Below are 26,332 nucleotides of genomic sequence, written 5' to 3' on the forward strand. Positions count from 1 at the left end.
AACCCTCAAAGCAACAGATAAAATAATAAAAACAAAATGAATAAAACAGCCTACCAAAAAAACTGAACCAACCAACCAGAAACTACCAAAGAAACTTCAAAAAGTAACCCTTTATGCATTCTACTATGATGAAATTTGGCCTTCTTTGATGAAATTTCATCTTCTATGATGAAATTTGACAGCTTTTCAGGAACAATTCCAATCTGGTATTGCATGCCATTTTGTGCTGCTAGATGTCTTTTTTGGCTTTTCTTAGTGCCCCAGTCTAACTCAATGCTTGTGCTGGCCTAGCATAAAGCAAGAAGTAAATCAGGAAAGCATTAAGGCATGTAGGGTTAGATCTAGAGAAACAACAGAGGACCAGGAGAGATGGTAACAAGTAATGAAAACAGACCAGAATTTTTGTCTTGACATATGGCTCTCTGGAGTGGCAGCTTTGGGGGTTTCTATACACACAATTGCATTTTGATCGTAGATGTAGTCTTCTGGGAAATAAGATTGAATTCTTTGTTATTGTTGTTATTATTCCTCATGGAAGAACAAGCATTATGATCTAATTTTTATTATTATTTAGAAATAAAATTATACTGTGCAGCATGCCTGACTCAACATGTAATTTTGCTTTCTTCTGGAAAGGAACTTAGTTTGCATATTAGCTTTGTGTTTGAACAATAGGGAGTAATATAGCTGAAAATCTACTAGGTGTAGTAGAGAAAGCTTCATACAGAAAAGACTGGGAGCAACATGGCTTCAAATGTTAGTAAGAGAAGAAAAACAGGATTTAAGAAAAAATTTTCAAAATATATATTGAAATTTATTGTGCCTATTTTATTCAGTAATTATATCCAAAAGCAAATATCTATGAGGCAGAGCCAAATCACCAGACTGGGAGGTAGATACTGATATCATGAGGAAAACAAAGAAAAACTATTTTCAGTTTGCTTAAATACCCTTTGAGTATTCATGCAATATTCTAGACTTGTTACCTTATTATCATAATGATCTCAGTAGTTGCAATATGTACTGTAAGGCAGTGTCTGTTCAAAATATGCATTTTATTTTCTCTATTGTTACTACTCTGGTGAAGTCACATGGTCATTAGCTATGAATGCAGTAATAACTCTGCATGATGCAGGAGACATCAATTGGGTTTTGTTGAGAATGGTCAGTGCTCTGATCGTTTTGAAAAGTGTGTTAAATCAGCTTTTTTAGTCAAAGTAAAATCTGTTTGAAAAATCATGCATATTTTATGTTAACTCACCTTTGTAAACAAAGTGAAAGTAAAGGAATTATATTTTTGCTTAGTCAGTTTGGAAATTGTACAGTGAGGTGCATAGATTGGTAACCTCTGATTAAGATATTTTTAAGGTATACCAGAGTTGAGGAAAAATCCTCCACATACACACAAAAAAATCCTCCTGCCCTTGAAAGACACTTGTAGATATAAAACAAACAAAAGATCAAAGGGATGAAGCAGAGCAGAAGGTTGAAGAAAGCTCTTAAAGGGAAAAGAATATAATCCTTACTTGAGAAGACAGGGATTTGAAATGCAGAGAGTCTTTGTAATGTGCTTTAGTTAAACAGACAAAAATTAAAAGGTAAGAAAAAATAATTTTGTACCTTGGACAGGTGCAAAGAGATGTTAGAATAATTTAAAAAAAATAAAGAGAAACTATCCGACAATAAGATGCTCCTGGGCATTTGCAGAAGAGGAGCTGTGGAACATTTATGTATCTGATGAATCCGTACATATAAACAACTGAATATAATCCTGTGCATAATAATCTCAGCTACCTTTCAGAAGACAATGATACCTTAAAGAGTTATTAAAGAAATAATTTTAAGTACTAACCACAAATATTGTACCTGTAAAATTGCTTTCATTACAGTAATCAAGTCTTGGAACTTTGCTAGAACAAAGTGGCTTTCTGATGAGATGGTTTAAAAAACAAATTCATGTAAATTGGAAGTTTGAGCTGTAAAAAAAAAAACTTGAAAAAAAACGTTAAATAATATGGATATATTTTTCCGAGACAAATTTTTAATCTTACCAAGGTAATTCCTGTCCCACCCTTTCCAAGATGTTATGAGTTTTTCTTCTCTGAATTTCTTAATCTGTGATTTGTGTCTCTTTTGTTTTAATCATGCTTGCCATGCAAATAACACACTGCTATGCAAGTTTATCTGTAAGTTTACGAACTAGAACTTTGTGTATATATGTGTTTTACTGTGCTACCTCTAAGGCCCTCAGTAGATGGTCACTGCCATGTGTTTGGGTGGACCCCTGTAAAAAAAATCAGCAGTTATTAGACTGATCCCCTGTTGCTGAAAATAGTCTCCCTCTTTATAGTTCTTGCCAAGAGACCCACTATTCACATAATCTGGGCCAAATTTACTTCTGCTTTTCTGCTCCTTTGGACTATAATTACTATGTAGTAAGTTGTGCTTGTTTTCCAAAATATGTAGCCCAGTTTTCCTTTCTGAGTGAGTTTGTGATATAGAAGACATCAGATTTAGGCATGAGAAACATTCCATAATGACTGCTATGTAGGCAATGAAGAAGATCTGGCAAAAGAAGGATCCTCTACAAGATTAGTTTCTCACAGATGACTGTGAAAAAATGTGTGAAATAATAGTGTGTTATTTCTGTTCAGGAGCTCACTGTGGCTTCATGAGTATGATAAATTCAGGAGTATCACTCTCCTGTAGATGTTTGAGCTGGCATGATATCCTTGCATGGCCTCAAGTTATAGCTGTAGTGTCAGAGGGTCGATTTGCTTTTTAAATATGTTTTGTTTTTTCCATAGGATGGTTTTGCCGACTTATGGATTCCTGAAATTGTCTTCACAGAATGCATAAGGTTGGAAGAGACAACAGTGCTCAAGCAGGATCATCTCAGAGCATGTGCCACAGGATTGCATCCAGACGGCTCTGGAATATCTCCAGTGAGGGAGAGTCCACAGACTCTCTGGACAATCTGTTCCAGTGTGTGGTCACTTGCATAGTAATGAAGTTTCTCCTCATTTTCAGCTGGATCTTCCTGTGTATCAGTTGCTGCCTGCTTTTCTAGCCCTCTAGCTTGGCAACTCTGAGAAGAGCCTGGCTCCATCCTCCCTTCTGAGTCTACTGTGCTTGGTCAGTAGCCTGTGTATTTGGTAAGATTCTATTGCTTTCTTGCTTATATGAATTTAGCATTGTTCTAAGAGCACCTAGATTGTGTGTTCAGTGCTGGAAGTAAAACTATGACTTTTTCATTACCTTTACCTGGTTTTTATAGCAATTAACTTTTCACTTGTTTGGAAGCTGAGATGATTCCAAATAGTGCTTTTATTTGCAAGCCTTAGTGAATCTTTTTCTTTAGTTTCCTGCTTTTCTTCTATAATTCAGAATGCTTTGCATCATTTTGTGACATGCTGCCATCCAGGTGGTTAGATTTATTAGTCCTTTCATGGTTTCTATTTTTTTAGGCAATTTGTTTTTTATATCACTTGGAATCTTAATAGGAATGAAGATAGTGTTTAAAGGACTACAATGGAATCCCATCTGTCTGAAGACAGAATACAGTACACTTGCTGTTGCAGTTAGATGTAATATAGCAGCAGCATTTGGGTCTGTTGCAGCTGCTGACTTTCATTATATTACAAGAAGCAACCTATTCTCGTGTTAGAGCACAGCTTCAGTCTGAGAGAGGGTTCATAGCAGGGGGCTGAGAGGTGACTGAATTATTCAGCGTTGCTCAGCAGGTCAGAGGGTGTGAGAAGAATCCTGGTACTGCTGGGAAGATGAGCCTTTGAAAAATTTACTTCCCTAGAAGCCATGCTACACTGTTCTTTGATTTTTTATGAGCTTTCATTTCAATAGGGCTAAGATTTAACCCATCATATTTACAAAAGAGGCATTATAATGAAACGTAAACTTTAAGGCATTTAGAGATTTTGAGGAGTTAAGATTTTAGCTAGAAATAAGCCTTACTAGAGTTAATTAAAATAAGAATAATAAATGAGTAGGCCTTGATGAAGTTAGGAGTTAGTAGTTAACTAATAATTAATTGCTTGTTAGCACAATGTTTGGTTAGCTGGGTCTATAATGAAGAATATAGAAACTGATAAATAGCTTTAGGAACATAAGACAATTGTGGGCCTCCTCTGTTCTGAAACCAATTGAAGACAAGGAATGGGAGTTCTACCAAGAGTTCATTTGTCACATTTGCATTGAAAAGGTAGAAAGGTCAGAACGAGGAAGACTTCATTTACTTCCTCATTTTGAGACCCCTCCCCATAAAAGGGACCACCGACCCATTTCAAGGGACAAACTACGCATGCTTAATAGCTTTTGGAGTGATTAGCATACGAAGCGGGGAATGGGATGTACTAAAATTATGAATATGCATTTGTATTTTGTATATTCAATACTTGTATGGATAAAAAGACTCTGTAATCACCTGGAAGGCGCGGTGTGTATTTGGGAGCTATCCCGCACGCTGCCCGGCGTCGAATAAACATACACTTTCTAACTTTAAACTGTTAGAGAGTTTTTGTCCGTCACAGTTGGATATCGATACTAGATCAATATCCAAATTTCTTTAATAAATCATTTTGGCGAGCCAGCCAGGAGGACTGCTCTCTCTGGCCGTGGGGCCGGTGGGGTCCGGGACCCCTCTGGGCGCCCACCCAGAAATTTCTGGGAAGAGGGATCCTGCGATCTCGCTGACTACCCGGGGAAAGACCAGAACCTGCTGGACTACGGACAAGAGGTATGTTTATATTTGAGGGAAGGTACCTTATTATATAGGCAGTTAAAAAGACACGAGAGACGTCTCGTATCCGAGGTTGGTAGTCTGTGCCTCGTAGAGGAGGCAGCAGCACCAGAAGGTTGGTAGTCTGTGCCTCGTAGAGGAGGCAGCAGCACCAGAAGTTTTGTAGTCTGTGTCTCGTAGAAGAGGCAGCAGCAAGGTTGGTAGTCTGTGCCTCGTAGAGGAGGTAGCAGTACCAGAGGTTTAGCAGTCTGTGCCTCGTAGAGGAGGCAGCGGCTGTGGTGTTGTGGATTTAGATTGGAGCAGGAGTGGCTCTGATCTCAGTTTGTAATTTGAAAGGTGCACCTTAGTAATCCATAATTTGGGTGGTTAGTCTGGACCTTGGGACGCGAAGCGTCCTGTTGTGACAATTTGGGTTGTGGCCCCAAGCGCTGTATGTGTGTGTTGTAACCGAATCCGTGTTTGTTTAGTGAGTTTGTGATTTTGTGTGTTTAGGCTGTAGAAAACTATTTGAGCATTGTAATTGTTGTGGTTTGTAAGAACTAGTGCTGTGAGCATTATAATTTGTGTGATTTGGCGTGTGTTATTAATTTTTGTAAGTGTTTTTAGGAGCTTTGTGAACCTGAAGTTGTAAGAAGTTTGTGAAATTGTTATTTGCTTTGCAAAGAAATACTGACCTTTGGGAGTGCAGACTGCTTTAAAGTATTTGCATGGTGTTTAGATTGTGTGTATTTGTGTGAATTTGGGCAGCGTGTGCTTTTGACTGTGAAAATTTTATTTGATATGTTGTTGGATAAAAAGCTTTGTAAGTTGAATTTTTGTTTTATAGCTAGAGGGTGAAGTGAAAAACCTAAACTACTTTTAAGATAGTCCTGGTGATTAAGAGGTCATTTGTCTCCCAGATAACTAGAAGAGAATTCAGGCTCTGTGACCTCAGGATACATTTTTCAACTGCCTAAAAAACCCCAAGTTTAGTGAGTGAGTGTTTGCTAGTAGTTTATCTTTTCCTCCCCTCCACTTTTTGTTGAAAGATTTGTGTTGTGTTTTGACTGAAGTTTGTGTGATTTTAGCAAGACCTTGTTTGAACATTTGTTGAATGTGTTCGGAGTTGTGAAAAACTCCAGAGTGTTTTTTGTGAGCCTAAACTATTAGAATTTAGGTCCTTTTGGAAAAAGAGAAACCTGGTTTTGAAGCTGCGAATACGCAACCGAACTTTGCATTTTGTAACATTTTCAATCAAAGGGTGAGAGAAATCTGGTCAGCAATCCAAAAATTCTTAGAACAGGCTATAGTAGCAGTTCACACAGCTCTCAGTGCAGTGTGGAGTCGCGAAATTTCGGTCGAAACTGGACTGATAGTTTGTCAAATTTCCATTTGTCCTTGGTTTACAGTGCGACAGGAGATACGCTTGGCTTTTAACTGCAAACTTGCTACAGTGTATGAAAGTTTGTTTACAGTTTTTAAACAAATTTTAACAGTAATATACCCAGAGCAAAACATAACAGAGGATTTGATTTAATGAGTGATTAATAACTTGCAATTTTTGGTTTTTTCTTTGTTTTTTCTTTTTCCCTTTTCTTTTGTATAACAAGTTTTCCTCAACAGCTGCTGCTCTGAACCTTGTTTTGAAGGGAGAAAAGGTGAAAATTAACTAACAAATTGTTTTGTCCCTTTTGTTTGCTAGCATAGCTATATGACCAGGACCGGGAGAAACAGGAATCGAAAGCCTGGGTCAGAAGTATTCCCCTGCCCAAATAAAGATTGTTATTGTAATCCGTGGATTGTATTTCGGTGTGTAGTCTGTCAGGATTTGTGGGTCCGAAAAGGGTACAGGTGGCTAATACCTAAGACTGGAATTTGTGCTTTTTGTCGTTCAAAAGAACAAAAGGCCACCCAGAAAGTTATACAAGTTTTGTTGGTGACTGGTCAAGAGGTTCCTGGTAGCAGTAAAATATTTGAATTGTTAGAAAACGGAGTTTCAGGAACTTTGAAGAAACCAGTGGAAATACTTAGAGTTGAGTGTGGCCAGCATATTTTTGTACCAGAAGAATACCAAGTAAAGCTTAAGAACTGGGATAAGATCAAAAGACGTTTTGAAAAGAAAAACCCTGAACATGGGGGCAAATGAGAGCAAAGAGATTCCTAAGAGAACCCCTTTAGGGTGTATCTTAACACACTGGAAAGCACTGGTGGGCTATGGTAGTAGTGAAACTAAAAGAGAACTTGTTAAATTTTCTACACAGTGGTGGCCACTCTATAGACTTGATGGGGGGTTGAAATGGCCAGCAAATGGTACTCTAGACTATGAGACTTTATTACAGTTAATGCTTTTCCTTAGGCGTGAACAAAAGTGGCAAGAAGTAACTTATGCTGATATGTTTTTCAGTCTTCGAAATCACCCTGAGTGGCAAAGGGATTGTGGGATTAGGCCACCGTCTGATCCACTGGTACTGGCTCTTGAAAAAGATAATAAGGCTAACAAGGAAAAGCTCAAACGGTGTTGCAGCACATGTTCAATAAATCAAAGATGCTCGCACCCAAGTAAAGTGTATGCAACAGAGATCTTAGAACAAGGGACAGTGGAGACACTTTTACCACCACCTAGAAACCAGGAAGGGAGGGGAGTAGAGGAGGGGGTGAGGGAACGAGTAAAATCAGAACCCTCACCAACTTCAGCCTCCCCTAACCTATCCTCTGATTCGTCTACCCTGGAAAAAACAGTAATTAAAGCAAGAGTTTCCCCACCAACTCCTAGATCAGGGGAACCCTCGAGGTTTTATCCACCATTGCCCAGTAGTGATAGTGAATGGGATGAATCTGAACCAAGTCCCAGGCCTTCCCCACAAGGTCCAATAGCATCAAGGACCAGAAGGCAAACCAGAATGAACCCACCCCCACAAACAACTAGAAAGCAAACTAAAGGAGTCATACAAGCACCCTTAAGGCAAGCTATAGCCTCTGATGGGGAGCCAAAGATAATTAAGGTCCCCTTTTTCTCAATAGATTTAGAGGCTTAAGAAAAGACTGCTAAAGGTTATCGAAATGACCCGATAGGCGTTGCCAAAAGGTTGAAGTTTATGGTTAAGCAGCATTTACCTGATTGGACAGACATGCAGTTACTACTTGATGCTTTAACAGAAACAGAGAAGCAGTTGGTTTTAAAGGTATCCAAGGACTTAGCTGAGGATGCTTGTGTATCAACACAAGAGGATATTAAAGATGTATTTCCTCTTCAGGATCCGATGTGGGATCCCAATGAACCTGATGAATTAGCACAGCTTAAGAGATATCAAGACTTTATAGTGAAAGGACTAGAACGAGCAATTCCTAAGACCATAAACTGGTCAGCTTTGTATGCTGTTAAACAAGGTCCCTCTGAAACACCCTCTGATTTTTTAGATCACCTACGAGACGCGATGCAGCGATACACCACTCTGGACCCTGGATCAGAGGAAGGAATACAACAACTAATAAATTTGTTTTTAAGACAATCCACAGGAGATATCAGGCGGAAACTTCAGAAGATCCGGGGCCCAAACAGCCGAGACTTGGAGACTCTATTAGATGAAGCATGGAGAGTCTTTAGTAACCGGGAGGAAAGATATAAACAAGAGATGAGAAAATTAGTAGCAGTAGCAAGGGGGGAAAGAAAGGAAAGATGTGAGCAGGACCCGCCAAGACAAGGACCACCCCGACTGGGAAAAGATCAATGTGCATTTTGCAAGAAATTTGGACACTGAAAGAACCAGTGCCCAGAACGAAGAAGAGGTGACGAACAAAGAAAAAGCGATCGGGGAGGAGAAAGAGTGGTTGCTCACGCGAAGGAAGACTGAGGAGGACCGGAGGGCCCTACCCTAGGGGACCCTCTGGTTATAGTTAAACTAGGGAATAAAGAAAAGGAAGTGAAATTTTTAGTAGACACAGGGGCAACATTTTCAGTGTTAAATAAGGCCCTAATACCTTTAACAAATGATTATGTTATGGTAAAAGGGGCTACTGGCCAATCTGAGAGAGCATATTTTTGCAAACCGTTAAAATATAAATTAGGAAAGCAATGGGGAATTCACCGGTTTTTATATATGCCTAATGCTCCATCTGCACTTTTGGGCAGGGATCTGCTAGAGCAGCTGGATGCAAAAATAATGTTTAAAAATGGAGACATTAGCTTGGAGGTAAAGGACCAACAATACGTGAAGTTGCTGAGCCTAATGTTAATAACCAAAGAACTTAAAACTATAAGTGAAGAAGAGAAAAACTTCAAGAAAATAATAGATCAAGTATTCCCTGGGGTATGGGCTTCTAATATACCAGGGAGAGCAAAGAATGCAGTACCTATACAAATCAAGCTTAAGGAGGGGGAACGGGCAGTAAGGGTTAAACAATACCCCCTGAAGAAAGAAGATAGAGAAGGGATTAGCCCAATTATAGAAAACTTTTTGCAAATAGGACTGTTAAAAGAGTGTCAATCTGATTTTAATACCCCCATTTTGCCAGTAAAGAAGCCTGATGGGTCATACAGGTTAGTACAAGATTTAAGGGCTGTTAACAGGGTAACTGAAGACTTGTACCCAGTAGTTGCTAACCCTTATACCTTGTTAACTCGTTTAACACCTGAACTAACATGGTTTACCGTTTTAGATTTAAAGGATGCTTTCTTTTGCCTCCCTCTCCACGAAGCCAGCCAGAAAATTTTCGCATTTGAATGGAAGAACCCCAAAACTGGACGGAGGAACCAGCTCACATGGTGTGTATTACCACAGGGATACAAGAACTCTCCTACTATATTTGGAGAACAGCTTGCCAAGGATTTAGAATCTTGGGAACCTCCACCAGGAGAAGGACAGTTGCTTCAGTATGTGGATGATCTCCTGATAGCCACCCAGACCCAGGAAACATGTGTGGATTGGACGGTAAGCCTCCTAAACTTTTTGGGCCTGCAGGAGTATCGAATATCCCAGAAGAAAGCCCAGATGGTGAGGCAAACAGTCATTTACCTGGGTTATGAAGTGAGTGCTAGACAAAGGACCTTGGGCCAAGATCGCAAAGAAGCAATATGTCAGACCCCAAGACCTCAGACAGTGAAAGAACTGAGAACCTTTTTAGGCATGACAGGGTGGTGCAGACTATGGATTTATAACTATGGGTTACTTGTTAAACCTCTGTATGCCCTGATCACAGAAGAGAGCAGAGATCTCCAGTGGACAAAGGAAGCAACCCAAGCCTTCGACCAACTAAAGAAGGCTCTCATGTCAGCTCCAGCCTTAGGACTCCCAGACGTAAGTAAACCATTTTTCCTGTTTTCCCACGAAAAACAAGGGATCGCCTTGGGAATACTAGCACAGAACTTAGGCCCGTACCGGAGAGCAGTGGCTTATCTCTCCAAACAGCTGGATACGGCAGCTAAAGGATGGCCAGGGTGTCTCAGAGCCGTTGCAGCAGTGGCAGTGAACATCCAAGAAGCACGCAAATTCACCCTGGGCCAGAAGATGACTGTGCTAGTATCTCACACAGTGTCTGCAGTCCTTGAGGCAAAAGGGGGACATTGGCTCTCTCCACAGAGGTTTCTAAAGTACCAAGCTATACTAGTGGAACAAGATGATGTTGAAATTGTGGTAACTAACATTGTGAATCCAGCTTCCTTTCTCAGCGGGAGTATGGGAGAACCAGTGATCCATGACTGTCTGGAGACCATTGAAGCCACCTACTCCAGCCGTCCAGATCTGAAGGACATCCCACTCGAAGGTGCTGAGACTTGGTTTACTGATGGAAGCAGCTATGTCATCAGTGGAAAAAAGCATGCTGGGTATGCGGTTACCACAAGCAGAGAGGTAATAGAGTCTGGACCATTATCAGCAAACACCTCTGCACAGAAGGCTGAAATAATCGCCTTAACTCGAGCCTTAGAGTTGGCAAAAGGAAGAGAGATTAACATTTACACAGACTCAAGGTATGCATTTGGGGTAGTTCATGCACATGGAGCCATTTGGAAAGAGAGAGGACTGTTGAATTCGCAAGGGAAAAATATTAAACATTCACAAGAAATACTGAGACTACTAGATGCAGTGCAGCTACCTGAGAAGGTAGCCATCATGCACATTAAGGCACACCAAAAAGTGAGCTCTGAATTGGAAGAAGGGAATATGCTGGCGGACAGAGAGGCAAAAGACGCAGCCAAAGGTGAGGTATTTGAAGAGACAGTAGAAGCAACATTAATCCCAGATGGAAAGATTTCTATTGAAGGTAAGCCTGTGTACAATAAAAAGGATAAGAAACTTATTAAGGCAGAAAAAGCAAATTTTAATCAAGAAGGATGGGCTATAACAGAGGAAGGGAGACTTGTGGTGCCCTCCTATTTGTTGTGGACATTAGTGCAAAAAGAGCATGAAAAAACACACTGGGGAATAGATGCCCTGTATAACCATCTGAAAGGAAAAATTATAGCTAGGAAATTACAGAGCACAATAATACAAGTAACTCGTCAGTGTAGCCTTTGCCTCCGAACTAATCCTAAAAACATCCCAAGGCCTAAAGTTGGACAAATTGGAAAAGGTTGTGGACCTGGGCAACAGTGGCAAATCGATTTTACAGAATTACCTAGGAAGGGGGGATATCGTTATCTCCTAGTATTGACTGATACCTTTTCGGGTTGGCCAGAAGCCTTTTCTACTAGGACTGCTAAAGCACGAGAGGTAACCAAAGCACTGTTGCAAGAAATAATACCGAGGTTTGGAGTTCCAGCCACTATATCCTCAGATAGAGGGCCGCATTTTATCTCCAAAATTGTGCAACAAATTAGCCATCACCTGGGGATAGATTGGGAGTTACATACCCCATATCATCCCCAATCGAGTGGCCAAGTGGAGAAGATGAATCATTTGATTAAACAACAGATTGTAAGGTTGGGACAAGAAGCAAACCTACCTTGGCCCCAAGCTCTCCCATTAGCATTATTGCGAATCCGGACAAAACCAAGAACAAAAGAAAAATTAAGCCCCTTTGAAATATTATATGGGAGACCATATACAGTCCAAGAAGGAATCACACCAACACAGGTAGGGGAAGAAACCCTACATAAATATATAATAGCCCTGAACAAACAATTAAGGGAAATTGAAAAATATGTGGCTGGAGCTCAGACCAGAGAATTAGATGGGCCAGTACATGATGTACAACCTGGGGATTATGTATATGTTAAGTCTTTTGCAGAAAAAAGCCTGGAACCACAGTGGGAAGGACCCTACCTAGTGCTCCTCACTACCTTTACTGCAATCAAGATCAAAGAACAGAAAGCCTGGATCCATCACTCCCGAGTGAAGAAAGTTCCTGAGGGAGTCTGGAAAGTGACACCAGGTGACAACGAGCTGAAGTTGAAGCTCACCTGCAACAGCGATTAAATGGACCTATAGAAATTATGGACATGATGGAGAAGGTCGTAACTATTCTCACTATTGCCACAGTTGTAACAGGAGCCAATGCAATACCACACAAGTACAACGTAACTGGAATATATCAGTGTCAAGGAAGGGCCTATGATCCCCACTCTCGTAGGGCCCTGAATGAGATTATAAAGGTTACAAATGCACGTTTGTGGGAAGGGAGAAATGTTTAGGGATGTAACTATGCATTTGTGCAAGATGGGTTCCATGAGGCTTACCAACCACCCATGAAACTCATTCGGATTAGCCCTGAATGCTGTGACAAATGTTTAAGTAGATGTCCTGAATTTAGACTAAAACTAGAAGGATGTGCAATAAGAAGATATGATCTTGATTTTAATATCACTCAAGTGTGTGTTGAATATCACAAGAACAGAACTAGAACTACCCCTCCAATACAAAAGAAAGCTATTACTACCCCACAGCCACTTATCCCAGAAGTAGAAGAGCAGCCTATAGCTCCTACGGTTACTAAAATTGGGCCGTATGCTATTAAGAAAACGGGAATCCAAAGACTGCTAGTAAATCCGGAATGGTCTCTGAAGCGAGTAGAAATGAGAATACAGGTAAATGCTTCAGATGTCCGGCCAGAGTGCGCCCCATTTCTCAGAAATCCTTTCATGGATTGGGCCACCTGGCTTCAAAAACAAATGCCCTCCAACTTTAAGAGTAAAAGAGATCTCACTGGGCTGCTAGGGACTGGACTAGGAGTGCTAAATACCATAGATTCAGAAGTACTGATGAATAAACTAACAACAGTAGGGAACGACTTAGTTAAATTACAGCAACCTTTGCAATCTTCCCTACTAGCACTGGGTGACAACCATTGGAAGTTATCCAAAGTATTACCAGAATGGGAGAATACTGAAGAGCGAAACCATAAATTAATAATTAATGCATTAGGCACAGCTAGCGAAAATGTTTCACTAGCTCTTGGGTGTACCCAAGCACAACTATAGATGCAGTCAGTAGCTGCTGCAGTGATCAGAGAAGGCGGGGAGGGAATATTCCCTGCTGAACTCCGTAAAATTGTTTGGGATAGTGCATCTGATATAGAAAGGGAACTACAAGCTTAGTGGACTTTAGTCAATTTCACTTATAACCCTATGACAAGTAAAGTAACAGCCTTTGTCTTAACAATACATAATGCATCAGTGAGCTTAATACATCCTATAGTGCCCCTAGGATTAAACCATGAAGGGACTGTGTTATATCCTTCTGAACATAGAACATGGGCGCGAGAAATCAGAAGAAAGTGGCAAACCATCAATCTAGAGCCCTGTTCTATGAGGAGACAACTTGGGTACATATGTGAGGGGACATTAAAAAGTAATAAAGATACATGTTTAGATACGGACCAAAGCATTTGCCACTTTGAAACGCATTCAGGTAACCGAACAACTTTGCTTGTATATGTAGGACAAGGTTGTGTCTGTCTCAGAACAGCATGCCCCACCATAATGATAGACAATCTAAGCATGAATGAGACTCAGTTCAATTTATGTGTCTGTAACTTTGTTAAAATTGAGGGATGTGACTTCTCATATCAGGCACCTGTAGTATCACACCAGTATATAAAAGCCAATTTAATCACTGTACAAGAGATAGTGCCCGTGCCCATAGGAATGAATTTGACTTTAGTTGCTCAATTGTTAGAACATCAAGAACTGAGAGAAATTTTAAAAGAGATTAGAGACGCAGGGAAAAAGACTTTAATTACTATACACCATGACACAGAAACCATCAAAGGAGTTTTTAAACGATTTGAAGAACATTTGTCTCATCATTGGTGGGATGTGCTTTTTGGATGGTCACCAACAGCAACCGGCATACTTAATACTTTAATTCATCCTATTATTGTGTTGCTTATTTTAGTTAGTATAAGCTTGATTTTGTCTGTTGTAATACTTGTTTGGAATTGAAAAATGATACGACGAATGACAGCCCTAACTTCACTATCAAAAGCATATGGCTTAGTTTTGAAAGAAACTAGACACATGTCTTGGGCAGATGAAGAAAGGTCTATATATTGAGTAAAAGAATTTACTCATTCCAAAGAAGAAGTGGGGAATGAAACGTAAACTTTAAGGCATTTAGAGATTTTGAGGAGTTAAGATTTTAGCTAGAAATAAGCCTTACTAGAGTTAATTAAAATAAGAATAATAAATGAGTAGGCCTTGATGAAGTTAGGAGTTAGTAGTTAACTAATAATTAATTGCTTGTTAGCACAATGTTTGGTTAGCTGGGTCTATAATGAAGAATATAGAAACTGATAAATAGCTTTAGGAACATAAGACAATTGTGGGCCTCCTCTGTTCTGAAACCAATTGAAGACAAGGAATGGGAGTTCTACCAAGAGTTCATTTGTCACATTTGCATTGAAAAGGTAGAAAGGTCAGAACGAGGAAGACTTCATTTACTTCCTCATTTTGAGACCCCTCCCCATAAAAGGGACCACCGACCCATTTCAAGGGACAAACTACGCATGCTTAATAGCTTTTGGAGTGATTAGCATACGAAGCGGAGAATGGGATGTACTAAAATTATGAATATGCATTTGTATTTTGTATATTCAATACTTGTATGGATAAAAAGACTCTGTAATCACCTGGAAGGCGCGGTGTGTATTTGGGAGCTATCCCACACGCTGCCCGGCGTCAAATAAACATACACTTTCTAACTTTAAACTGTTAGAGAGTTTTTGTCCGTCACAGTTGGATATCGATACTAGATCAATATCCATATTTCTTTAATAAATCAATGATGTAGTTCTGAAGTGCCTGTCACTGTGATATTTTGGTTCCCACATAGCTGATTCACTGGGATTTGCTCTCTGTTAGGAGTGGCAATGACATTATTCATACTCTGCTTGTTCGTAAGCGCTGAATTCCCAAGGGATGCTTTCTTTAAGTGATACCAGCAAGCTGCAGTTACAGCTTTCAAAGTATTTGTGAGTTGAATTCTTCCAGCTTGAGCTGGCGTCTTTCTCACGACATCAGAATCTCTAGCTCTGTCAGCAATAGCACCCCTATTCAAGAAAGAGGTCTTCATTTCATCACCTTTATCCTCGAGAAGGCAATCACAGAAAAAAACTAGAGGTTTCTGCTCACAAACTAGAGAAGGTTTTAAGCAATTTGGGAAAGAGTGCAGAGAAAGAAACCATTCTGACCTTTCTCTCCACTACCCCTCCAAGTTCAGTTTCTACTCTTCTCTCTTCCTATTCTTTCTCATGGATACCAGGTCTGGAAATGGGCTGTCTTTTAAGCAGATGGACAGAAAAAAGTTCCTTCAGACAACTTCTACTCACAGCTCAGCAAAAATGTGCAAGATTGTTAGGAATTTATAGACACAAAAAGTATTGCTATTAAAATGAAATGTTAGTAAAGATGTAATGAAAGCAAGAGCAAGTGGTAGTCATAAATTTGTGGACATTTGAACATACCACCTCTACACATGTAAGTGTAATTGCATGTTGCAATAGTATTAATGTCATTCAAAATTCATCAATAAAATACACTGCACAGTGTTATTTTTAACATTTTTCCAATATGTGTGGTCTCTAGAGTATTTGCATTTTCTTAACCACTTCCTAGAATACATAAATCATAGAATCATAGAATTCCTGGGTTGGAAGGGACCTTAAGAATTGTCTACTTTTAATCCCCTGCCATGGGCAGGGACACCTTCCACTAGACCAGGTTGCTCAGAGCTCCAACCAACTTTGAACACTTCCAGGGACTGGGGCATCCATAACTTCTCTGGGCCACCTGTTCCAGTGCCTCACCACCCAAAGAACATCTTCCCAATATCTAATCTAAACCTGCTGTCTTTCAGTTTGCCACCATTCCCTCTTGTCCTGTCACTACAGACCCTTGTAAACAGTCTCTCTCTATCTTTCTTGCCATCACCCTTCAGGTACAGGAAGGCTGCAATTAGGTCACCTTTAAGCGTTTTTTTCCAAGCTGACCAAAACAAATTCTCTCAGCCTTTCCTCACAGGAGATATGCTCCATCCCTCTAGTCAATCTGGGGCCTTCCTCTGGGCTTGCAATAACAGGTTGGTGTCCTTCCTGCGCTGGGGACCCGGAGCTGGATTCAGCACTCCAGGTGTGGGCTCATCAGAGTGGGGCAGAGGGGAGAATCCCTTTCCTTGCCTGGCTGGCCACACTGCTTTGGATGCAGCCCAGGACCTGACTGGCCTTCTGAGCTGCAAGTGCGCATTGCTGGCTCATGTCTTTCAGGAAGCTTTCAGAAAGTGGAAACAAAGACAGGTGTCCTGGGAGGAATACAGTGAAATTATATGGGAAAATATTAGGGAAGCCAAGGCTCAGTTAGAATTGAGGCTGGCCAGGGATATTAATGGTAACTGGAAGGGCTTTTATAGATACGTTGCAAGCAAAAGAAAGACAATGTATAATGTCCTAAGGATAATTTCCTTCCTCTCCAGAAGGAAATGGGAGACTTGGACAAAGAGAAGGCTGAGGTTCTTAATGACTCTGTGCCTCAAGCTTCAATGGCAAGTGCTCCAGCCACACTACCCAAGTCCTTCTCAGCAGGGCTGCTCTGATCTGGTTACCCCAAAGCCTGTGTTGATATCAGGGGCCGCCCTGACCCAGGTGCAGCACCTTACACTTTGTCTTGTTAAACCTCATGAGATTGCCATGGCCCAATTCTCGAGCTTGTCCAGCTTGGGTGGTGTTCCATCCTTCAGGAGTGTCATCTGTGCCCCTCAGAGCTAGGTGTCATCTGCAGATTTTCTGACAGATCCCTTCATTTATGCCATTAATGAAAATGTTAAATGCCACTGGTCCCAGTTTGGACCCCTGAGGGACATCACTTGTCACTGGTGTCCAATGAAACCTGACAAGAATGGTTGACACAGTTGACTGTGTTTATAAATGTTGATGCACTATATCTAGTATGTAATAAACCATCCTATTAATAGATTTTAGCAAATTTTTAAGTGTATAAGTAATTGGACTTGGAAATTAATTTTATAAATCAAAACAAAGCTGTTTTATCAAACTGTGATTTTTGTTTGTTTTGGGTTTTTATTTTTGTAATTCTACTGAAAAGCCAATATTTCCATGAAATGATAAAAGAATTGAAACCAATCCTGAACTAAAGCTAGAATTCAGCAGTACAGTACTGTAAGAATAATCTCTTCCAGGATCTTCTAAGTAACAAGTATTCAGTGCTAACCTTAAAATCTAACTAATCATCACAACAACTGAAAAGCAATCTTTTTTTTTCAGAAATTCTCTATAGTTTTTAATAATTCTGAAAACTTTTTATTACGTTTTTATATTGAACAGGGACTGTAGGTGCTGTGCTATCATTTTTCTCAGCAACCTTAGCTCACAAAGAGTTCTCTTTCTGAGGAATAAAATGGATGAAATTTTAAAGATTACTTTCACCACCGTTACCAAGCTACCTGACTCCTTCACCCTTGCTGACTGGAGCCATAAGTGCCAGTATTTCCTCTCTTGCTGTTGCTGTGCATGTGTTGATTCAGCATAGTTAGACATTATTGTTTGAAACCTAACCCAATATGTCAATGCCAAGGTATGATTGGGATTTTTTTTTTTTTTTTGAACTTCACTTATGGTTTTACAGGCACTTTTGCAGGAGCAGAAAATGGAATTTTCCAGCTTTGTGGATGCATCATTCATTACCCCTTATAAATCTCTGGCAAATAAGGCAGTGTTTAATTTGAAATGTATATTATTGAACCTTGTCCTTTTTTTCATGGAGGCATGTATGTGATTTCTTAACTAGATATTAGTACTGATCAAAATGTCTGAGAAAAATTTAACCATTGTGTCCCCACTCTAATCAATCCTGTGATAACTTTTACTACTTGTCTGGTAAATTTTATCACATTTTTCACAGAAATTGGCATTTATTTGGCATTTATTCAGAATGTAGAATAGGGCATAACAATTTACATAATATTGTGAATGGCACTAAATCCAAGTAAGTAGGAACAATAATTCTAATGCACTATCCATGTTGAGCCAGAAGAAAAAGCAACTGCTCCAGTTAGAGACACTTGGTATTTTATCTATAGCATAAGCCAAACCCAATAGGTTCAGTCACTTAATTCTTGGACAAGAATTTGCTTTGGGAAGGTGCCAAGCACTCACAATTTTTTCAAAAACTTCAGTCTTTCAATAAGCATCACTTCAGTATTCTAAGTCTTTTGCTCATCAAGCTCCCATCAGCTTATTTCAGACAGTTTGAGATCTAGAAGAGTGAGCCTGATTTCATGAACCCTTAGACATAGGTCATGAATCATGATACAAATTTTTCTGTACACGTTTTACCTCTGATTCAGCTGCAGGGGGCAGTTCAACACTATTAAAAATAGTTAGCAGTTAAGCCATTTATAGGAGCAAAGAGAAGTAATATAAAAAATAAAATTTTCATAAGGAAAGATGTGAGAAGCTTTGTTTTCATAGGTGATTCCATAATGTTTCCTAAGGATCCATTTGTGTTCTGAGGTGGCTACAAACAAGCACCAAGATTTAACAAAAATGAAGATGATCACTGTGAGATTTAAATGTTGCCAAAACTAATTTTGTCCTTTTTCCCTTTTTTTTTTTTAGGAGCAGACCTGAATGCCTTCAAATGGTTCAGGAGCACATCTGAAATGCCTATACCCCAACACATGCAGCATGAGAAACTGGATGAACTGGAAGGTTTGGTCAGTTCCCAGAGCTATGGCATCATCAGCATGGATGAGACTTAGCGGAATGCATCCCACGCTGGAGTGCTTGGGTGGAGGGCTGCAGGCAGGCAGGTGAGGTGTTGGAGTGGCACTGTGTGCTGGGCAGAAATTTGGTTGTACAGCCTTTCAGTGAGTGATGGTGTGGGTGTGTGACCTGCCTACATGCATGCTAAAGGTGTCATGAAACACAGCCCAAGAAAATTATTTCCTTTTTTAGTTCAGAGCCTTGAAACAGAAGTGATGGGATTGCAGACGCACTGGGTGCTTGCCATACAAGGACAGTATCTTCTGTCGTGATCCATGTTTTCAAACTCCACTGCAGTGTATATCAGCACCTACACTGGCAGTGTAACCAGGAACAGTGCAAAATTACCATGTGTTCCTGTAAAATAAAGGGTTTTATTAGTAAAATAAAGGGTTGCTGAGAGTGAGACCATCCTGAGCAGTCTTTCCTGCTGTTCCCTTTAAGATTCTGCATGGTGCTCAGCTGACACCACCTTGTTCTTCACAAATCTTTTTGGAACCAGAGTCTGAACAGAATTCTGTCTTTTGCAAATATAAGGTGCTTTCAGGAAGAAACATAACTTCACATAAAAAAATTAAATTACTTGCTGAAGCTAAAATCACAGTGAAATAAATTCAGCAGCTTCAGATTCTGTTGTAACGCTTGTTTGCTACTTGCAGCTGGCATCAGTAGACCATGACCATATCTTTAAACTATATCTTCATGAGAGCAAAAACATAATTCTTTAAAAAATTGCCTGAAACTGAATTGATTCAAAATGTTGTATATTATACCCTGGTGGTTTTCATGAAACTAAAATGAGAAGCTTCTTAAAAACGTCACACTTTTTAGAGCCTCAGCACATACCTAAATTATGAGTCTGATCTAAAGCTATTTGAGATTAATGTAAGTAGCTTTTTCTCTTTGAAGGCTATGTATTGGCTTCTTAATCTTGGTGTAATTTGAAATAACTCTTTCTGCTGGAAATATTAAGATTGAGTCTGAAGCTTTCATGAAGTGACCATTCCATATCTGGGGTCATACAAAAATTCATAAAGTAAAGAAAAACTGTTTTAAATACCAATTTTTATTATGTGTAGAAGAGCATTAGTATGTCTTCAACATCATATCTAAGATCCTAAGCTAGCTGGTGTAAATGAACTGAAAACATAACAGACACCCTTAGTATTTCTAATAATTAAAGAGTTCATTAAGAGCAAGCTAAGTGTGCTGTTGATAAACTTGAATTTAATATTTGTTTTCATCCTAAGTAGAATAAGCTCATTATTGCTTGAATTGTATCAATAGAAGAAAATCACAATACTCTTATCAAATGAGAGGGAGAGAGCTGGAAATAATTTATATATAGAAAGTAATCAAAGCAATTTCTTGGATTACCGGTCACTTAATTTGGAATTTTGTCACTTAAAAACAAAAAAGGTGTGATGAAGTCGTAGTCTTTGTTTGAGAAATATAAATTGCTGAGTACCTTTCTTAAAAAATAACTAGTTAAGAATTCACGTTGCACAATTAAATCAAAGTGCTCTGAAACATGAAATGCCTGTTCTTAGATCCTGCTGTGATTTATAGCATCACACAGAGTAGAACAATTTTTCAAAGAATTTCCATATGCACTTGCAATGCCTATAAGCTTTGACACAGCCATAATTTCTAGTTTGATGCAAAAATCTCAAGTAATGAAGAATTAGCTATTCCAACACTTGCTTTTGTGTAAAATTACCTTAATTTTAACATGTGCTTTGTCCTTGTAATCCAAGTAATTTTTGGTGGGATATCTTGGTTAGCACATTTTGTCAAAAGTAGGTTTGTGTAAAAAAAATCTGAGGTAAAAATAATAATGGTATAGGTTTTTGTGAGATACAAACCCAAGCTTTCATGCTAAAGTATGGTGAGAAAAATGTGGCAGAGTTCATCTTGGCATTAGGGGTAGTATTTAACAGTTCTATGCACCATATTTAACAGCACTCTGAGTTACTGTCAGATAAGAGACTTGATCTGAAGTCAGGTAAGAAATACAGACTTCATCCATACTAAATCTTTCCTCTTATTCTGCCCTTACTGCATCCATGAAAAGTTGCTAAGGCTTGGGAAGAACAAAGGTGCTGCTCAAGAACAAAGGCTTCTTCTTATTGACCGTTTCTTGGCATCAAGGAAAGCCATATGTTAAGATCAAAAAGAAAAAACCTCAGTGATAAAAAGAGATTGGATGTCTTTATATAATGTGACTTAGTTTTGCTGCACAATTGATCTGTCATCTTAGAGATTTTTTTTCCTTTCAAGCTACTGTTAAAATATCAGGATGGGAACATTATAATACTGTAGAATGGCAACATCTGCTAGCTCTTGGAGTTAGAGTCTGTTTAAGTCTCTATACTTCTACTTTTATTCTTCTCTATGACCAATTTTATTGGAATTTTCCTCATAGAAAGTCTTGGGAGACTCTATGTACTATACATTTCTAGTACAATAAATGTCTGTTTATTTGAGACTTGGATGAACACTGAAATGAATGTTTATCATTCCAGTCAACTGTGGATATGCATTTCCATTTTGGAGAATGTATTTAACAGAGGAGGCAAGTATTCAGGTCCAGTACACTGTCAGAAGGGTGTGGCACACATTCTATATTAGTCCTTGAAGTAATTTTGTTATTGTGTAGATAATCTGTGTTTCAAGAACCTGGAAAATAAATCAGGTACTTCGGAGAGTTCAGTATCTCCAAGAATCTAAGTACATCATGCATGCTAAATATTTTTCGTACTGTATTTCTTGCAGTAGTAAATTCACCAAAATTTTTATAGACATGCAGATTTTCTAATCTGCAAAACAGATTAAGCAACATAGCAAAATTTTATGATCATAGTAAGACGAATCTATTGGTCAGTCCGTTTAAACCTAAAGGGTATAAATGAAAGGGATCTCATTTAAATGTTATTTTGTTAATTTTTTCAATAACAATTGGGTTACAGAGAAGAATTTTATAAAACTCAACATAAAAAAATCCAACAAACCCAGAAAAACACTCTGTCCCCCCAAATAATAAAATTGCATTATAAGTGAAATAGTCTAAAAAATTCAGCCATCTTGTAGGAAACTTGCAAGACTTTCACTTTTTCTTAGTAAGTCTCTGTTCTGTTTTTCTGGTGTTACATAAAATGGCCTGGGTTGGAAGGGACCTTAAAGATTGTCTTATTCCAACCCCTTTGCCATGGCCAAGGATACCTTTCACTAGACCAGTTGATCAGAGCTCATCCAACCCAGCCTAAAACACTTCTGGGGCTTGGGGCATCTATAACTTCTCTGGGCTACCTGTTCCAGTGCCTCACCACCCTCACAGCGTATGTGCAGAGTACTTCTTTCTTGTCTTATGGTAAGTTTTCCAATTGGAGGGTTGATATAGGCTATCTTTAGCAGCATTAATTTGCAAGGAGTTTATTATTTTAGTGATGGTTACTGTAGGTATAATCAAGGTCCAAAGTTAAAAATATCACAGTCAAATTATTGCATGGACTATACTTTTTCAGAGGTTAAGTGTTTTTGATTTCCTTGCAGAATTTTTCTTAATGGCTCTTTTTCAGTTCTATAGCTGTAGAATAATCTTATCAATAAGTTTGACAATAAGGATAAATAAAGCATTAACATTTTTAATAATATCTATTAAAACAAAATCAAACCTCCAAAGTGTGATAGGAAATGCAGTGCTGTCTAGATAATATTTTAGATACTTTCAGGAAAAAAAAAATCTTCCTTTTTTGGGGATGTAATGACATAGGCAAAACCTTGAGGAGACCAGGCCAAGTGCTATGCATTGTTTTTACATCAGTCATCTCCACAGGTGGCTAGTTCTGAGGAGTGTCAACATTAGGTACAGCAGGTTTGTAGCCTGAGTTTCTCTCTCCATAAGGCAGTTTGGGTAAAACCTTTGAGCTACCTGTAGCAAGTGGCAAGAAAATCCAGGAGGTGAAAATGAGCTGCTGAATTTCATTAAGTGAATGATATTGATGAAAACCTGTCACATCAGAAAGTGCTGGGGAAAAGGAGGATTTCAGGCTGAGTAAATGACTGCTGGTGAGCCACTTCCGTCCTGGGGGTTGTCTTGGCCTGGGCTCACTTACCAGAGTCAGTATGAAAAAATTGTTATTGTTGGATACGCTACATAAAATCTGGACCCAAATAATTTGAAGCTGGAGAAACAATTTTGCTTTCCAGTGCTGACAGAGATTTTAAGAAAGTATCTACCCTGCCAGGTTTTGGTAAGAACAGAATTATTGTAAGTTCATCACTAAGATATGACATTTTCACAAACAATCTTCATATGATCACCAAGTAATTTTTTTTGTAATATCTACCATATTTCAATTTATATAGAAAAATATTACGGATGGCAAGAGCTGAAGGAAGATTTGGGCAAATGGACTAGATGTAAATTGTTGGTTTCTGTACATAAATTCTTGTGTAGCATAGGTGATGAAGCATAGAAAACTCATCAGAGGAAGGACAGCTATATGTAAAATTCATGTACTTCCAGAAATAGTAAAGTCTAAGCCAGGATTCAAATCCTGATTATAAAAAGAAGAAAACCCCAAAAAAGAAAGAAAAAAAAAGGGTTTTCTTCTTTTTATAAGCTTAAAAAAGCCTAAGCTGAGAGCAGTGAATGCAGTATTAAAACTACACCTAATAAGAATCTGCTACATAAATATTTTGATTATGCTAAAAGTTGACAAACTTTGTTTTTCTGTGAATCACCATGGGCCCTTCCATTAACTCATGTGGCCTACTGAAGCCTCAGAAGGATGCAGCACTGAAGAAACACCATCCCTTTTCCTATGATTTCTGAGGGATCCTTTCAAGACTAATAATATGTGTTAGTAATTGTTTCTTACCCTGTTTCACAACTGATTCTTGTTTCTTCTATTTAAGATACTAATTTTGTCTCATGAGAGTGCAGAGATGCAGGGTAGAATCATACCCCATATGAGCACAAGTGTTTGAGGGGGGTAATGGTGGTGGCTGTTAGAGAAAAATGTGTTCTGCCTCATGCTGCATAAAATGTATTTGGACTCTCCATCCTTGGACCAGGTACTATCAGTGCAACCTTCAGGAGGAAAGAAACAACGAAATAATATCAGTAAAAATTTTATTATTAATTATTATTTATTTATTACATAATAAATTATATACAATCATATAAAATATCATTATAATATAATAATTATATAATTAAATTATATTAATAAAAAGTGATGCATCTGAACAGTCATCTATTAAGGCCCAATTCATCTGCAGCACTCAAACACAAAATTCATGTCAGCAGGTAAAAACTTATGCTGTGTTATATTTCTGTACCATGGCAGAGGTGGCATGTAAATGCTGCAGTTAAAAAAAAAACAAACAATGAAAGAGGTGGAAATAGTCCAAGTTGATAAATGCTTAGTTTAAGAAAGGAAAAGATCTTAAAATTGCAGAACTAACACAGCAAATGGGAGTCCTGTGTGGTTAGGAGGAAAGAAAAATAGGAAATACCCAATATATATAAAAGTAATTTAAATTTAAACTTTATGTACTAAGAGGAAAGTGTTTAGGGACTGAAGCATATGCTTTTTCAGGATAACCAGAAAATGTAGGCAGCAATTAACTTTTGTCCTCATGCTATGTTGAAAACTGTAGAAAACTAAATTTTTGTACGCCCTAGAGTCTTAAGTGATTAAAAACCATGTTTGACCTCTTCCGCGCCCTGTAAAAGTTAAGGCATAATATTGAATTCAAGAACCTCAGTACTGAATCTATTAGAGAGCAGCAGTATTTTAGAGGCTTTCCTGTCAATAATTCAAGAGAATTATTAGTTTTTTTTTTAATGGCCTCTTTCCGAGTGAACTTACTCTAGATGCTGCTGGGCATCTGCTTAGCTTGTTTCCTATATTCCTAGTTAGAAAAATGCATGCTGTACCATGCTTTTCCTAATGTTTGATGTATACAACATTGTGGAGATTTGACACATCATCATCCAGAGCAATGAACTTTTTAGTTTCAGCTCTCATACACAGGTCTGTTCAGATGGCCCTCTTTAACCAAATTATCTTTTTTATTTTCCCTTTTGAATAATTTTAAAATTCTGAATACTGCTCTGTGAGATGTTTACTAGAGACTCATATTTTTTTACAAATTCAAAAGTATATGTTTTGGTGGACTTTTTATGATTGCATAAAAGATTTTCAATTTTTTTTGTGAGTTTGTCAGATTATTGCTCTGGGGTCTTTTTGTTTTTCTTCAGTTTAGTGCTAAATTACTTATCTTGCTACTGGTTGACTTCTTGGGTTTTATTATTTTTAATCAGCTATTTGAACTCAGTTTTCAGGGTGTTTTTTAAGAAGGCTTAACTATTGTGTCAAAGGTCTACTCACTAGACTCATGCCCTTCATGTTTATGGATCAGTGATGAATCTCTGGTGCCTTGAACCTGTAAACCAACATCAGTTTTTTATTGCCACTCTATGAACTGAAAGCTGTGAGGAAATGCATTTGGGGTTGAGTTGGAGCTCATTACTGCTTATTACAAGATGCTGAGAAACAAACTTCTCCAAAAACTTGAGAGAATAATGTTATAGCTTTGCTTTCTGTCAGGCTCTTACAAAACAATGGTCATATCTAAGCTTGAGGTGGAAGTTAAAAATACCATACAACCTTCCAAAAAATTAAAACTAAATTTATGGATACTAGTACTCCTTGGATTCAGTCCGAAATTAGGAAGTCTATAGTTGCAAGCTCACATGTATTTTTCCAGAGGGTGAGAAGTGGTGATTTTTATTTTTTTGTCTATTGTAGTGCTGATATATTAAAAAAGTAACAAAAGCACTTAGTTTCACTGAATTTTATGTATGCAAGTTTTCCAACATAATCTATTCCTGTGAGATTTTTGCTCTGAAGCTTTGATCACTACTTGGGATTAGGGCTGTGCCTGCTTTTTGGAAAAAAAAATCCTTAAAGTTGATTATGTTTTGGTTTAAGTCTAGCAAAGTCACTTTCAAATATGCTATCCAAGTAATTGTTTTTGTTATGTTTCTCTATGTAGTAGATTCCCCTATCTTTATCAGTTTAATCTACCTTACTGAGGGTGTGAAATAATGGCTTTCTTCTTTTACTGGCATAGTTTTTGTTATAAAACAGAAGTCAAGACTTTTGTATATTCTTACTTTTTAAATATTTCTTTGCAAATAGCATTTCTTTGCCAATAGTATGGAACAAGCTCTCCAGGGAAGTGGTCGCAGCACCAAGTTCAAGAAGTATTTGAACAGTGCTCTCAGGCACATGGTGTGACTTTTTGGAGTATCCTTTGTAGGATCAGGATTTAGACTCGATGATCCCTGTGGGTCATTTCCATCTCAGGATACTT

General features: G+C 38.4%; 1 long non-coding RNA gene across 4 annotated transcripts in view; it reads left to right on the plus strand.

Moving 5' to 3' along the window:
- The first annotated feature begins 2,017 nt into the window (after window positions 1-2,017).
- Window positions 2,018-26,332, plus strand: part of LOC115494992 (uncharacterized) — a 31,491-nt gene continuing 7,176 nt past the window's right edge. The window contains exons 1-3 of one of the 4 annotated variants that reach the window (XR_012055652.1): window positions 2,018-2,945; window positions 3,031-3,155; window positions 18,797-18,990. This is a non-coding gene — a long non-coding RNA (uncharacterized lncRNA). Of the gene's footprint in view, window positions 3,156-18,796; window positions 18,991-26,332 lie in introns of all 4 variants that reach the window. The other 3 variants (XR_012055653.1, XR_012055650.1, XR_012055651.1) reach the window with 3 other exon arrangements.

Source organism: Taeniopygia guttata, chromosome 4, assembly GCF_048771995.1.
Source record: "Taeniopygia guttata chromosome 4, bTaeGut7.mat, whole genome shotgun sequence".
Taxonomy (NCBI): Eukaryota; Metazoa; Chordata; class Aves; order Passeriformes; family Estrildidae; genus Taeniopygia; species Taeniopygia guttata.